Source organism: Bos indicus, chromosome 17, assembly GCF_029378745.1.
Source record: "Bos indicus isolate NIAB-ARS_2022 breed Sahiwal x Tharparkar chromosome 17, NIAB-ARS_B.indTharparkar_mat_pri_1.0, whole genome shotgun sequence".
Lineage (NCBI taxonomy): Eukaryota > Metazoa > Chordata > Mammalia > Artiodactyla > Bovidae > Bos > Bos indicus.
Genome location: NC_091776.1, coordinates 14,619,473 through 14,633,814, shown reverse-complemented (window position 1 = coordinate 14,633,814; position 14,342 = coordinate 14,619,473). Strand labels below are relative to the sequence as shown.

The window sequence follows — 14,342 nt, the reverse complement described above, 5'->3', positions numbered from 1 at the left end:
GAACCGGTTCGTGGAATTTATCCCAATGTTCTGGTTATCTGTGTCCTTGAAAAGACCCAGTGGTCCCAACCCTGTTCCGATGTATCTTTTTATATATGCCGGACTTGTAAAAAATCTTCTTAAATCGGCACCTCGATTCTTGATGAGAGAACTTCCAACCATGTAATATGTTGGGTCGTTTGTTGAAAACTCAGCACTGGAAACTTACCCTTCTGCTTTTAGCATTTGAAATCCTTGTCAGGGAGACATGTTTCTCAGAACAGATCTTTTGAGAGGCTGTAAAGCAGTTCTCCTGGCAAGAAGTCCTTTCTGAACTTTTTGGATCATTATACTATTATGCTGATTTATCTAAAACATGGATTCCAACTGTAGACTCCTGGCAGATATGCGCATGTCAGATGTCTTGGCACAGTTCTAGGGTAGAAGGGGACTTTCCCACTTCTTTATGTAATCCACACTGTCACATGTGGGAGTATTTGGTGAAATTTCTTCTGCTGAAATTCTTAGCTTTTCATACCGGACATGATGCTCCATGAGAACAGGCTCTGTGTATGCTTGTATACATTTAAATGAAATGGAAAAGAAAAATTAAATCCAAGAAAATGCCTTTAGTTTGCAGGGGTGATTATTTTTAGTCTGTGTTCATATGCTCCAAAAGCTCTCTTTTATTTTAAGTCAGGTGACTGGAACTTGGAACAGAACTTCCCATAGAAACAATAGGATAGTATGTGTGATGCTGAAGTTTCCAGACTAGCCCTCGAAGCTTAGTTAACCCATCATACGCTAACACGCTTTGCAGTAAAGGGACAGTGCTGTGCAGTGTATCAAAACACTGTTTAAATATAGAGCATAGACTTGTGGTTGTCAGGGGGAGGGGAAGTGGGGAAGCAAAGGATTAGGAGTTTGGGGATAACTGGTGCAAACTCTTCTATATAGAGTAGATAAACAGCAAAGTCCTAGTGTATACCACAGGGAACTATATTCAGTAGTTTGTAATAAACCATAATGGAAAGAAATATGGAAAAGAATATCGATGTATGTGTAACTTACTTTGCTTTAGAGCAGAAATTAACACAACTTTGTAGATGAGCTATACTTCAGTAAGATAAATTAAAAAAACAAATGCTGTTTAATGATTTTCAACCTCCAGCCTGTTTCAGTGCTAGACATTAAAACTGGGGGAAAAAAATTAATGCATAAGAATACGTTTATTTTCTTTCTTTTCAAAGGTAAGTTTTGAGGAAAAGTAGTTCTAAAGAGACTTGGCATGGTGGAAGAGCCCCAGGTGAACCTAAAGACCTTTTCCATAGCAGTCTGAACCTCTTAGAGCAGTAAGTGGGAGAAGGCAATGGCATCCCACTCCAGTACTCTTGCCTGGAAAATCCCATGGACGGAGGAGCCTGGTAGGCTGCAGTCCATGGGGTCGCTAGGAGTCGGACACGACTGAGCGACTTCACTTTCACTTTTCACTTTCATGCACTGGAGAAGGAAATGGCAACCCACTCCAGTGTTCTTGCCTGGAGAATCCCAGGGATGGGGTAGCCTGGTGGGCTGCCGTCTTTGGGGTCGCATAGTCGGACACAACTGAAGCGACTTAGCAGCAGCAGCAGCAGAGCAGTAAGTCAGCCTCTCGGACTTCGGTTTATTCAAATGTCGTGAAGTAGTTGTAGAGACCAGAAGGGATCAGAGCAGAAAGTGCCTAGGAAGGTGATTTGTAAACTGTACAGTTCTGTTAACATACAGAGACACAGTGTAAGTTTGGCTGTTCTTTACCTGTGAGAGTCCTGTGACCAGGCTGTTTCTTTTTCCTGACACCCTTGTATTGATAGCAACACTTCTGATGTTTAATGACGAATGAGATCCCAGATAGCTCACAGACACAAAAAGTAGACATTCTTTTAATTTCTTTGGGAGACAATAGCATTTGCTTTCTGAGACGTTTGGTTGGAATTTCCTAAGTAGTCACTCTCATGCTCTCAATTTTCTAGGCTTCAAACCGCTCCCGTTCTCTCCTTGTCTGAGTATGTCTTTCTTAATCACCTTCTCAAGTTTCAGGTTACATAGCCGGGCTCCCACTCCAGGCTGGCCTCCCAGTGGCCCTGGCCTCTCTGTGACCCGTGCCTCTGGACTCAGACCAGCTCTGCAGTGTCGGCAGCCCCTGCAGCTGACCAGCTTGCGCGAGGGGCCCCCTTCTGCTCAAAGCTTCGCTGGACACCAAACAGGGGTGGCCTGTCCAGAGGGACCACAGCCTGGTGAATGTATTTTTAATGGTACAAACCTGGTCCTAGACTCTGATGCTAGGGGTAAAACTCCAAGTGCTGTGGGCCTCATCCCCCACCCAAGGAGCTTTTCTGGGGAAAGTGGTATTAGGAAAGGAAATGGGGGCTCAGTGGCCCTTGCAAAGCCAGTCTTTCCTATTCCCCACCTCATTCACTGGGCCAGGTCAGGTGGGGCTATTTGTAATGTGTAAAAGTCACAGTACCCCACCAAAGAGGCACATTAAAAGGGGCTTAGTAAAATATTGTTATTCGTGTCAAAGTTATAAATTTCAGACCTACACAGAATAACATCTAATGTTGGAAGCAGTCATAGAGATCAGGAGCAGAGAAACCTTGAGCTGAACAAGTAAACCTATGTACGGGTGTTTCATGGCTTCAGATCTTGAGCCCTTTCAAAGGATGTCCTTAAGGCACTACATCTGGGTCTCCCTGGGTAGGGAAGATCCCCTGGAGAAGAGCATGGCAACCCACAACAGTACTCTTGCCTAGAAAATCCCATGGACAGAGGAGCCATACGAGCTTCAGTCCATGGGGTCACAAAGGGTTGGACACAACTGAAACAACTTATTAGCACGCTCACACACCCTCTCTCTTCTCTGTGCAAGATTGGCACTCATGTGCCCAGCTGCTCGCTGAAATCCCAGCATCTGCCTAACAGTCTATAAAGATCAGAGATGAAGTAGCAGGTAGCCTACCATACCACCTCTGATTTCCTTCTCCCACTGTAGACAGAATTACTACTATTTATTAAGCAAAACAGCTTGTAGGAGCTGCAGAAACCAGACACATGACACAGTTTCTGCTCTTTTAGAGCTTGCAATGCTGTATTATCTCACATCAGTAAGGGAGCCCATTCTGGACCACGCAGCGCCACTGAATTGGATATTAGTGTTTCTCCTACTGATTCTAGTGAAAATTTAGAAAAGATCATTTACTTCTTGGGCCTTAGTTTTCTTATCCATAAAGTGAGGATATCGAAATCTGAAGCCTTTATATCTGTACATTTTGTGAGTCACAGTCTCCTACTACTTTTAATCATCAATCTTTTGATCCCTTTTATTCTTTTCATTTCAAGAAACTCTTAGCTAAGATATAGATCTTAATTTATCTGCTGCTGTGTGATTGGCAACTTGAACTTTAGAGAACCACGGCTGGAAAAAGTGGGGAAATGTATAATGGTCCATTTCTTCCATTTTAAGGCAGAATAAAAAATAATTTGGATTACTGTACACCTCATTAGTAAAATAGAATATGCCTGCTTTTGAATATTCAGAGATTTAGAGCAGCGGTTCCCTGCCTTTTGGGCACCAGGGACCAGTTTCGTGGAGGACACTTTTTTCCACGGGTTGGGGGAGGGGGCTGGTTTGCAGATAGTACAAGGATGTTACATTTCTGGTGCACTTTATTTCTATTATTATGACATCAGCTCCGCCTCAGATCATCAGGCATTAGATCCTGGAGGTTGGGGACCCCTGACTTAGAGAATGTAAAAAAGTTTTTGACTTTACAGAGGCATTTGATCACAGAATTCTTTTCCGTAGCGAGTTCCTCCAGTGTGTTTAAAATGTAATATGATTGGCAGAGGTTATGTGCACCAGAAATATCCAGTTCTGTACATTGATAATTTATTCTGCAGCAGTGCTGAGTATGTACACAGAAAATGTGCTTTCTGCTAATTAATTGGTATTTTCTGCAGTGTAAGAGGTTTTTTTTTTTTTTTGGGGGCTGCTGTGTTCGACTTTTACTGCCCTTTTTTCCCCTCGGTGTTCCTCCTGATCGTCCAGGCAGCATTCATTTGTGAAACAATTAGCTAAAATCAGGGCGTTCACCTGTGGCTGTTGGTTGCCTCCCCCAGTTAAGGGATGAATCTGTGACTGAGGCAGGAGATGCCTTCTGTAGTGGCGGGAACACAGAGCAGGTAAAAACAGATTTAGGTTCAGATGCCAGCACTGCTTCTCACTGGCCTCATGCAGGATACTTAACCTCAGAATATGATTTTCATCTGTACAATGGGAATTACAGTAACAGTGCTGAGATCATAGGATATGTGTGTGCATGTGTGTGTGTGTGCTTGGTCACTCGGTCATGTCCAACTCTTTGCAACCCCACGGGCTGTAGCCTGCCAGGCTCCTCTGTCCGTGGGATTCTCCAGGCAAGAATACTGGAGTGGGTTGCCACTGCTTTCTCCTGGGGATCTTCACAACGCAGGGATCGAACCCGGGTCTCCTGCTTTGCAGGCAGGTTCTTTACCATCTGAGCCACTCATAGGATAGAAGAGAACTTTCCTCTTTTCTGAAGGGGCTGACATAAATTAGGGCCCTCCGTGGAAGGTAGCTCTCTGCATTTCCCCTCCAGCCCCTGGAGCAGCCAGAAAGTAGCAACACAATTGCAGCCTGTGGAGTAGCAGTATCTGAGAGCTCAGCGGTCTCCAACCTTTTTTGGCACCAGGGGCTGGTTTCGTGGAAGACACAATTTTTCCATAGACCAGGGAGGGGGAGGATAGTTTCAGGATGACTCAAACACTTTATGTTTATTGTGAACTTTATTATTATTACACTAACTCCACCTCAGATCATCAGCCATTCTTAGATCCCAGAGGTTGGGGATCCCTGGGAGGTCCAGAGGGCTGGAGGCACCAGCAGGATTTAGCACAGGGTAGCCTGGTGTCATGGTTAAGTCATTGGCCAACCAGAGCCTAAGGGCCTGAGTTCAACTGGACTAGCCCTGTGATCTTCGGGAAAGTCACTCATCATTTCAGCGCCTCAGTTCTCAGATCTGTAAACTAAGGCTAGTAGCACTTATGTCAGAGAAATCTCATGTGCTAATTTGTGTGCGGTGCACACAACAGTTTCTGGTATGTTACAAGTCCATGCAGTCTGTTACCATGAAAATCTTTTGTTGTTGTTCTTAGAGTGTCATGCAGACTTTAAAACCGTTGCATGAAATGACTGTAGGCTTTACAAAGAGAGCAGATTATTTTCCATCAAGGAGGAGCAGGGCTTGGCCAGCAACTTGCACAGCAGATAGATTTGCTCTTAGAAGTCTGCTCTGGTCTTTCATCTCTCTCTGCCTGTCCACTCTGTACAGCTTTTGTTATTAATGTGGAGCAGTTGAAGTCACTGACTTGGGTGCCGGCCAGGCCAGTGTTTCTGAGGGCGTATATTACTTTCCTGGGCTGGTCCTGAATAGGATAATGGATATCAGAGGTACGGCGAAGCTGTCCTTCTAGGCACGAAAGGTGCGTTTGCCATCTTCTTCGTAACTGATGCTGATGGACCAGAATCTTATGTAGTATCTTAGTATTCTTTTTTTTCCCTCTTACCCTACAAACCTCTATCTCTTCTTTTAGTGGTCATTTTACTTGTTTTCAATTTAGACAGACTAACGCTGATTTTCTGTACATCTTTCTCCATTGTTGTTTTATGGTTGAAAATCTTCTCTTCAGTTTATTGAAGGCAGGTAAAAGTTCTCCATGAAGCCGTATATGTCTGGAGTGTGTGTATATATAAAGAGATGTGACTTTTGGGGACTGTTCAGTCTATATTGCCTTTTTCTTTCTCTGTAAGTAATGTAGCCCTGTGGGGAAAATATTCGTTGAAATAGTGAGTGAAAATGTGTTTTTCTCACATATCATGTTGCTCGAGAACACGCTTTTATTTTCTGTTCTGCTTTTGTGCTAGGGGCTTGGGAAACGATGTTTTTGTTGTTTTGGAAAGGCAATGGAATTTTATCAGACATTTTCCTGAGCCTCCCTACCTTCACTTTTCCTGAAATATTTCTCTCAAAGTCCTGTTTTCCTCTGTTAAGAGATTCCGTCATTTAAAAAGTACTGGAGCTTGCTTGGCCCAGGCCTTTCTGGTGATTCGTTGACTTTATAAAAGAAGAGACTGTGTCTGAGAAGCAGCACTTGAGGGATCATATGACCATTAGTGTGAAACTTGGGGCAATGATTTGTTAGCTGGAGCCATGACAGTCCTTTTTTTCTTTTCGTATCTACAAACAAATGTGTGTCTCTGGGCCCTGGTGGGTGTTGCGACTGGGGTGGGAGATAATGTCCTCCAGGGTTAGACTTGATTCTGACTTCTGTTCCCTAATTGTGGGGTTTTCTGTGGTTTTAGTAACTCCCATTGTGAAATAGAAACTGATTTCTAGTTGGTCTTAGTAATGGCTAAATTGTGACAGGCACGTATTTCTTTTTAGTCTCACAGTTGTTTTTCTGCTGTTTTCTCAATCTGTAAAGCAGTACTAGGGAATTTGAATTCCTGGAAATACTTTTCTTCCATAATGATATGTCACAGGTGTCTGAGTGCTATACACACTGCCTACTCCATTTTTAATGTCAATTTAGTGGAGATAAAACGTAGATAATAGCTGTGGATGTAATGAATCTGGTCTCTCTCCCCAGTGGCTTCCTATCTCCATATGTTATGGTGCCCCTCCGATCTTTCTGAAATGTTTACTGTTACAGCACTGAGATTTGGTCTTTCATATGGGAGTTTCTGAGATTTTTCTATATGGTCTGGGCATGAAATAACTTGCATAAGCCATATTCTGCATCTTTTTACAGAATGCAGTGAAAGGAGAAAGCTTTTAGTGTCATGTCATTCTTTATATAGTCCAACTCTTTTAAAAACATATTTTTATGATATGTAGGCAAATCTTGAAAATGCTCAGATGACAATAAAAATTACTTACAATTTTACCACTCAGAGAAAAACTGCTATGAAAATATTGAGGTATTTACTTCCAGACTAATTTTCTATGCTTATTTATATGGATAGGTAGTTATTCTTCTGCAAAATTGTCTGTAAACCTTTTTGAAACCTGCTTTTTTAAAAAAAAAACCAACAACAAAATATGTAAGAACTTTTTTCACATCCCAAAAATATTCTTTGAAAATGTGGTTTTAAATAGCTGCACAGTTTGTTTTCCATTGTAGTTTGTTTCTGAAAATACTTGTTAAAGATGTGCCAAAGAAAAAAGTGCATTAAAAAAGTAATTGAGAACATGTTAATTTTGTGCTTTACTCAAGATAAACATTTCTGTAACAAAACATTTTCTTTATGTAGTTCTTGGTATAGTAACAACTAATTATAGTACTTAACTTTTGATTAGCTATCCACAGCTGATTAAACAAGTGAAGTTTTTTAAAATGAACTTATTTTATTTTTTATAAAATCAGACTAGGGTCATCCCTAGCAGTCCAGTAGTTAAGACTCTACACTTCCATTGCAAGGGGCACAGGTTCGATACGTGGTCAGGGAACTAAGATCTCACGTGTCACATGGTGAGACCAAAAAGAAAAAAAAATGAATTTTGAAATAGTTCTTCCTTTTAAACTTGAAAAGATTAAAATCTTTTTCACCTGAATTTCGGGTTCACCTACCATTTGACTAGGCTGTAATTTGGGGGTGAACTTGACTTTCCCTGGGCCTCCTGGCTGCACAGGACCGGAAAGGCTGTACAGGCAGGGAAACAGAGCCAGATGGTCCCCATGATGGATGCCAAGCCCCCAGCAGAGATGGCTGCTCCACCCGATGGCTGCTCCACCCGACCGCAGGCTGCCTTTAGCCTGGGGTAGCAGGTGTCGAGACAGTTAACTTCTAATGGGCAGTGAAGGAGGAGGTGGCGGCCCCCGTGGCTGTCTCGTGACATCCGCAGTCTGACATTCTCAAACTATATGGGAGGAATCTGGGTAAGTCATGTAACCTCGTTTCATTCTGGCGTACTTGGCTTGTGGAGGGGAGTGGTGATGAACCCAAATGGAGCCGTCAGTCACCAGATCTTCACGGCACTTTTCAGTTTGAGTACTGAAGCCTGTAGTCACAGAGCCATCTCTAAAAATCACCCCGGATTTGACTACTATGACTTGTCCTGGACACGAGGGAGCTCCTGGTGGGAGCAAAAGAATGTGCCGGACAGTCATGTATCCCCGAGTTTATATATCTGTGCAGCTACTTAGGAGTAGTGTGGCTATGAGCATATATTGTAATCTCTCTGAGCCTTGTCTGTAAAACCTGATGAGAAGAAGAATTGCTTTCAAGATAAGTGAGCTTTGTATTTTATAAGTGCATGGCCCAGAGTAAGCTTTTGCTCAATATTGGTTCCCATGATGATGATACATGTGTGCTTTGATGATTGATAGATTTGTTCCGAGTCATCCAACCACTGTGTGGGTTCTTGATGGATGATTGATCATTCAGTAGCCCAGCCCTGCTGAATAACTTCTCTTTGTGCACTGAGCTAAACTTGACTATGCAAAGCTTTGTAAAGAGATGCCTCAAAATACAGTGACTTCAGTTAAAAGGTTGGGGGCTTTTTCCTTCTCTATCTCAAAACAGTCCACATGGTCCTTCCTGGAGGACTGGCAGGGAACCTCAACAGACAGATTCCTTCCGTCTTGTCTCTCTGCCGTTCTGTGGGAGTCCCCGTCTTCATAGTCGAGGTGACTCAGCCTGACCTCTTTTCAGCCCTGAGAAGGGACACGATGTAGATGTGGTACAGATCATTTTCACTCACATCCTATTGCCAAACTGTCACGCCACCACAGCTAGCTGTAAGAGAGGCTGGAAAATGCCATCTTTAGCAAGCCAGACACCCTGCGAAAACTTCTGGTACTGTAGAATGGGAGCTGGCCAACAATGGCCTGAGCATCAAGTCATCCAGCTACCAGTTATTGTAAATAAAATTGCGTAGGCTTATGTGTACCAAAGGGGATGGTGAAGGGTCCAGAGGAAGATTAGAAGTTTAGAATTAACATACATTTATTGTTGTATATAGAACAGGTAAACAGCAAAGTCCTACTGGATAGCACAGAAAATTATATTCAGTATCCTATAGTAACCTATAATGGAAAAGAGTTTGAAAAAGAATATGTATACATATATGTATGTATGTATAAATTAATCACTTTACTGTACACTTGAAACTAATATAACATTGTATATACCTCAGTCTACCTAACTATACCTCAGTAAAAATCAATAAAAATTTGAAAACAAATTGTACAGGAACACAGCCACACCCATTCATTTATGAATTGTCAGCAGCTGCTTTCGTATTACCACGGAAGAGGTGAGGAGTTGTGAGAGAGATCTTAATTGCCTGCAAAGCCTGCTGCTAAGTCGCGTTAGTCGTGTCCGACTCTGTGCGACCCCATAGACGGCAGCCCACCAGGCTCCCCCGTCCCTGGGATCCTCCAGGCACGAACACTGGAGTGGGTTGCCATTTCCTTCTCCAATGCGTGAAAGTGAAAAGGGAAAGTGACAGTGCTCAGTCGTGTCTGACTCTTCACGACCCCATGGATTGCAGCCCACCAGGCTGCTCCATCCACGGGATTTTCCAGGCAAGAGTACTGGAGTGGGGTGCCATTGCCTTCTCCAGCCTGCAAAGCCTAAAGTATTTTAAAAATAATTTTGTTCATTTATTTTTGGCTGTGCTGGGTCTTTGTTGATGTGCGGGCTTTTCTCTAGTTGTGGTACGTGAGCCTCTCATTGCAGTGGCTTCTCTTGTTGCAGGGCTGGGCTCTAGGGCACTTGGGCTCAGTAGTTGTGTCGCATCGGGTTAGTTGCTCTGCAGTAGGTGGGATCTTCCCAGACCAGGGATGGAACCTGCAGTGGCAGGCAAATTCTTCACCACTGAGCCACCGAGGAAGCCCCAAGGCTAAAGTGCTGACTACCTGGTGCTTTCCAGAGGTTTGCTGACCTCCACTATAGAAAAGGGGGAAATGACTATTAGGGGAGCAACCTGCAGGCTCTGGTAAGCAGGTAAGTCACTGCCTTGGAGATGCAAAGTTAGGAGCTGAATCTAATGAAGACTGATGACCTTTGGGAGAGTGGGTGGGTAGTTGAAGAAGCAGTATTGGGAAAGCTCTAAGGAGCCTGGTGTGAAGGAGCCTGGTGTGAAGGAGCCTGGTGTGAAGGAGCCTGGTGGAGGTGAAGGGGGTGAAGACAGGAGATGGCTTCTGAAGTCAGCTTCCATCTTTAAAGCAGAGCCTTGTATCTCAAGTACTCTCTCTCCCTTCCTGCAGCCCACTCTTTTTTTTTTTTTTCCCCCACTGCACATGCAGCATGTGGGATCTTAGTTCCTTGGCCAGGGATTGAACCTGTGCCCGCTGCATTGGAAGGCAGAGTCTTAACCACTCCTCTGTCTTGCACTTGATGCTTGCTGCATTCCCACTGCCGCTACCAGGTCGGCTCTTCTTTTCCCATAGTCTCTTCACTGGTTCCCCTGCACAGAACCTCAGCCTCCAAACATCCAAGGGAACGCCTTTCAATGTGGCTTTTATGTTCCTCCCCTTTAAAGGACTTCCAGGGGGTACCACTAGCTACTCAGTACTGACCCAGCTCCTTGCTTGGTCACTCCAGATCGTTCCACTCTTTGGCCCTAGTCCTGATTTCCTATCCTGTTTTCCTTACAGCCTTACACACCCTCTAGTCTCCAGCCTCACAGAAATACCTCGTGCTCAGTCTGCATTTGGCCATCTCCATGAATTTGCTCCCATTGTCGTCATCTTTTAAAAAATATTTAAATATTTATTTATTTATTTGAGTCAGTTCTTAGTTGCAACACTTGGGATCTTTACTTTCAGCATGTGGGATCTACTTCCCCAACCAGGGATTGAGCCTGAGTCCCCTGCGTTGGGAGTGCATTCTTAACCACTGGGCCACCAGGGAAGTCCTGCTCCTGTTGTTTCCTCAGCCTTACACTGTTGAAAGGCTGGCTTTGGGGATCAAGGCCGTGGTACGGGGTAGGCATGTTCACAGCTGGGCAGATGTAGGGGCTGTCTTCCTTTCGATGCTTTTCACATTTAAATTTCCTTTCCAGCTGGACCCTGTCTCCCATCCTAAGGAGAAGCTCTCCCTCCTCTAACACTTCTAGCGCTTCCATGATCTCTCCCAGCATGTCATTTGCTACTTCTGTGCAGGATTAAGAGTCATCCCGTCTGTGTTTCTGGTCTCGCAGAAGCTGTCCGGTCTCTGAGCCAGGGTTCAGATTTACCTGAGCCCTACCGTTTCACTTTTACCTGGTAGGTGCCAGTTAGCGTCCAGTGATGCTCTTTACAAGTGAATGCCTCTATGAAAGAGAGAGCTGACTGACCTGGAGGACTTTAGGTGCAAATGAAAATAGGGCTGTAATAATTCTGTGGAACGTAAGTGCCACTTAAGAGCTTCAAAACTCAGAGCAGTTTTTTTAGAGAAAGATCACTACATTGTGAAAGTGTTTTCTTCAGACCTGAAGTAGTATTTGAATGCGTGTTTTTTTTTTGTTTTTTTTTTTTAAAGCTGAGCCATGTGGCTTGGGGGATCTTAGTTCCCCGACCAGGAATCAAACCCCGGCCCTTGACAGTGAAAGCCGGAGTCCTAACCACTGGACCACCAGAAACGTCCCAAGAGCTGATACTTAAAGCACGTCTACAGATAGTGCTGATAGCCCCTGTGCTGGCGGGATGTTGGCAAGGATGGAAGGGAGGGGTCTTCCTTTCTTATCATCTATGCATTTTGCAATTCTTAAAGGGTGAAACAACTTATTCTGTAATTTTTACTCAAGCTTAAGTTAGGATTAAAAAAACCACCCTCTGTCTCCTAACTTGTCTTGTACTTACTATTCCGTGTCTAGAGCCTGGCACAGTCATAAACAAATAGTAAGTATTCAATACGTACATGTTGAAGGAATAGGTAAGTCGACTCGGGCACTTAATCGTAAGAGCTTTCTGGAAGAGGAAATGGATTCTAAAGCAAGATGATTGTTTCCAGGGGTGACATGGAAAGATAAAAGAGGCTTATCCTTCCAGTACCCCTCCAGTCCTCACCCCGCCAACCTCCTCCAATACACACGTCCCTGGCATGTCTTCTGGTTATAGGTTAAAGGTTTGTGAGCAATGAAGGTGTGCGGCCTTATTATTACTGAAAGGAACACTCCAGTGTTGGGTAAGGTTTTCATGGCCCCTTTCGTAATAAGCAAGATACTAAGTTAGCCAATGGAGAAGGAAATGGCAACCCACTCCAGTGTTCTTGCCTGGAGAATCCCAGGGATGGAGGAGCTTTGTGGGCTGCCGTCTATGGGGTCACACAGAGTCGGACACGACTGAAGTGACTTAGCAGCAAACATAGCCAAAGTGCATAAATTATGAATTTTTCCTTTGTGGGAGCACTGAGTGGAGGTACAGATCTGGGCTTTGTGGGTCAGATCCTAGAATTTTTGAAAGGAAGTAAAGTTTAAACCAGAAGCCTCTTTCAACTTGGCCTTCTGTCTGATTCCGTTGAAGTTCAGTTCAGTTGCTCTGTCGTGTCCGACTCTTTGCGATCCCTCCATGAACTGCAACATGCCAGGCCTTCCTGTCCAACACCAACTCCCGGAGTCTACCCAGACCCATGTCCATTGAGTCAGTGATGCCATCTAACCATCTCATCCTCTGTCATCCCCTTCTCCTCCTGCCCTTAATCTTACCCAGCATCAGGGTCTTTTCAAATGAGTCAGCTCTTCCCATCAGGTAGCCAAAGTATTGGAGTTTCAGCTTAAACATCAGTCCTTCCAATGAACACCCAGGACTGATCTCCTTTAGGATGGACTGGTTGGATCTCCTTGCTGTCCAAGGGACTCTCAAGAGTCTTCTTCAACACCACAGTTCAAAAGCATCAATTCTTCCGTGCTCAGCTTTAGGCGGGGGGCGGGTTTCTACAAATTTTAATCTTCAACAGACAATAAATTAACAGTATCTATGAGCACACCTGTATGCAAGTCAGGAGGCAACAGTTAGAACTGGACATGGAACAACAGACTGGTTCCAAATAGGAAAAGGAGTACGTCAAGGCTGTATATTGTCACCCTGCTTATTTAACTTCTATGCAGAGTACATCATGAGAAACACTGGGCTAGAAGAAGCACAAGCTAGAATCAAAATTGCTGGGAGAAAAATCAATAACCTCAGATATGCAGATGACACCACCCTTATGGCAGAAAGTGAAGAGCTAAAAAGCCTTTTGATGAAAGTGAAAGTGGAGAGTGAAAAAGTTGGCTTGAAGCTCAACATTCAGAAAATGAAGATCATGGCATCTGGTCCCAATCACTTCATGGGAAATAGATGGGGAAACAGTGGAAACAGTGTCAGACTTTATTTTTGGGGGCTCCACAATCACTGCAGATGGTGACTGCAGCCATGAAATTAAAAGATGCTTACTCCTTGGAAGGAAAGTTATGACCAACCTAGATAACATATTCAAAAGCAGAGACATTACTTTGCCAACAAAGGTCCGTCTCGTCAAGCCTATGGTTTTTCCAGTGGTCATGTATGATGTGAGAGTTGGACTGTGAAGAAAGCTGAGCGCCAAAGAATTGATGCTTTTGAGCTGTGGTGTTGGAGAAGACTCTTGAGAGTCCCTTGGACTGCAAGGAGATCCAACCAGTCCATTCTGAAGGAGATCAGCCCTGGGATTTCGTTGGAAGGAATTATGCTAAAGCTGAACTCCAGTACTTTGGCCACCTCATGCGAAGAGTTGACTCATTGGAAAAGACTCTGATGCTGGGAGGGCTTGGGGGCAGGAGGAGAAGGGGACGACAGAGGACGAGATGGCTGGATGGCATCACTGACTCAATGGACGTGGGTCTGAGTGAACTCCGGGAGCTGGTGATGGACAGGGAGGCCTAGCGTGCTGCGATTCATGGGGTCACAAAGAGTCAGACAAGACTGAGCGACTGAACTGAACTGATGAGCACCCCAAATATAATTGATACCCCTTCATTTTGAGATAACATATCTGTTCTGGATATGTAAGAGATAACAGAGCCGAAAAATCTGAATCAGAGTGGGATGAGTTACACAGTGATCTGCAGTGGACACTGCAGTGTCGTGGGTGGGCATTTGCATCGAGCAGACCTGCAGTTTTGAACGTTGCACCATGCTTTTGTCCTTGAAAGAAGTCACTTAGTCTTCCAAGTCTGTGTTTCTTCATCTGGAAACTGGGAACAGTGACTTTATTTACCTCAGAGGAAAATGTACTGCTAGGTAGCGGTGCTGTGGCGACTGTGATAAAACCCATGCTGTTGGAACAAAGAGACCCCCAA

The 14,342-nt window shown here is 44.2% G+C and overlaps 1 protein-coding gene across 7 annotated transcripts in view; it reads left to right on the top strand.

The window, feature by feature from the left end:
• The window catches only part of GAB1 (GRB2 associated binding protein 1), a 127,909-nt gene that overhangs the window by 45,639 nt on the left and 67,928 nt on the right, over positions 1-14,342 (top strand). The gene's annotated exons all lie outside the window — the stretch shown is intronic.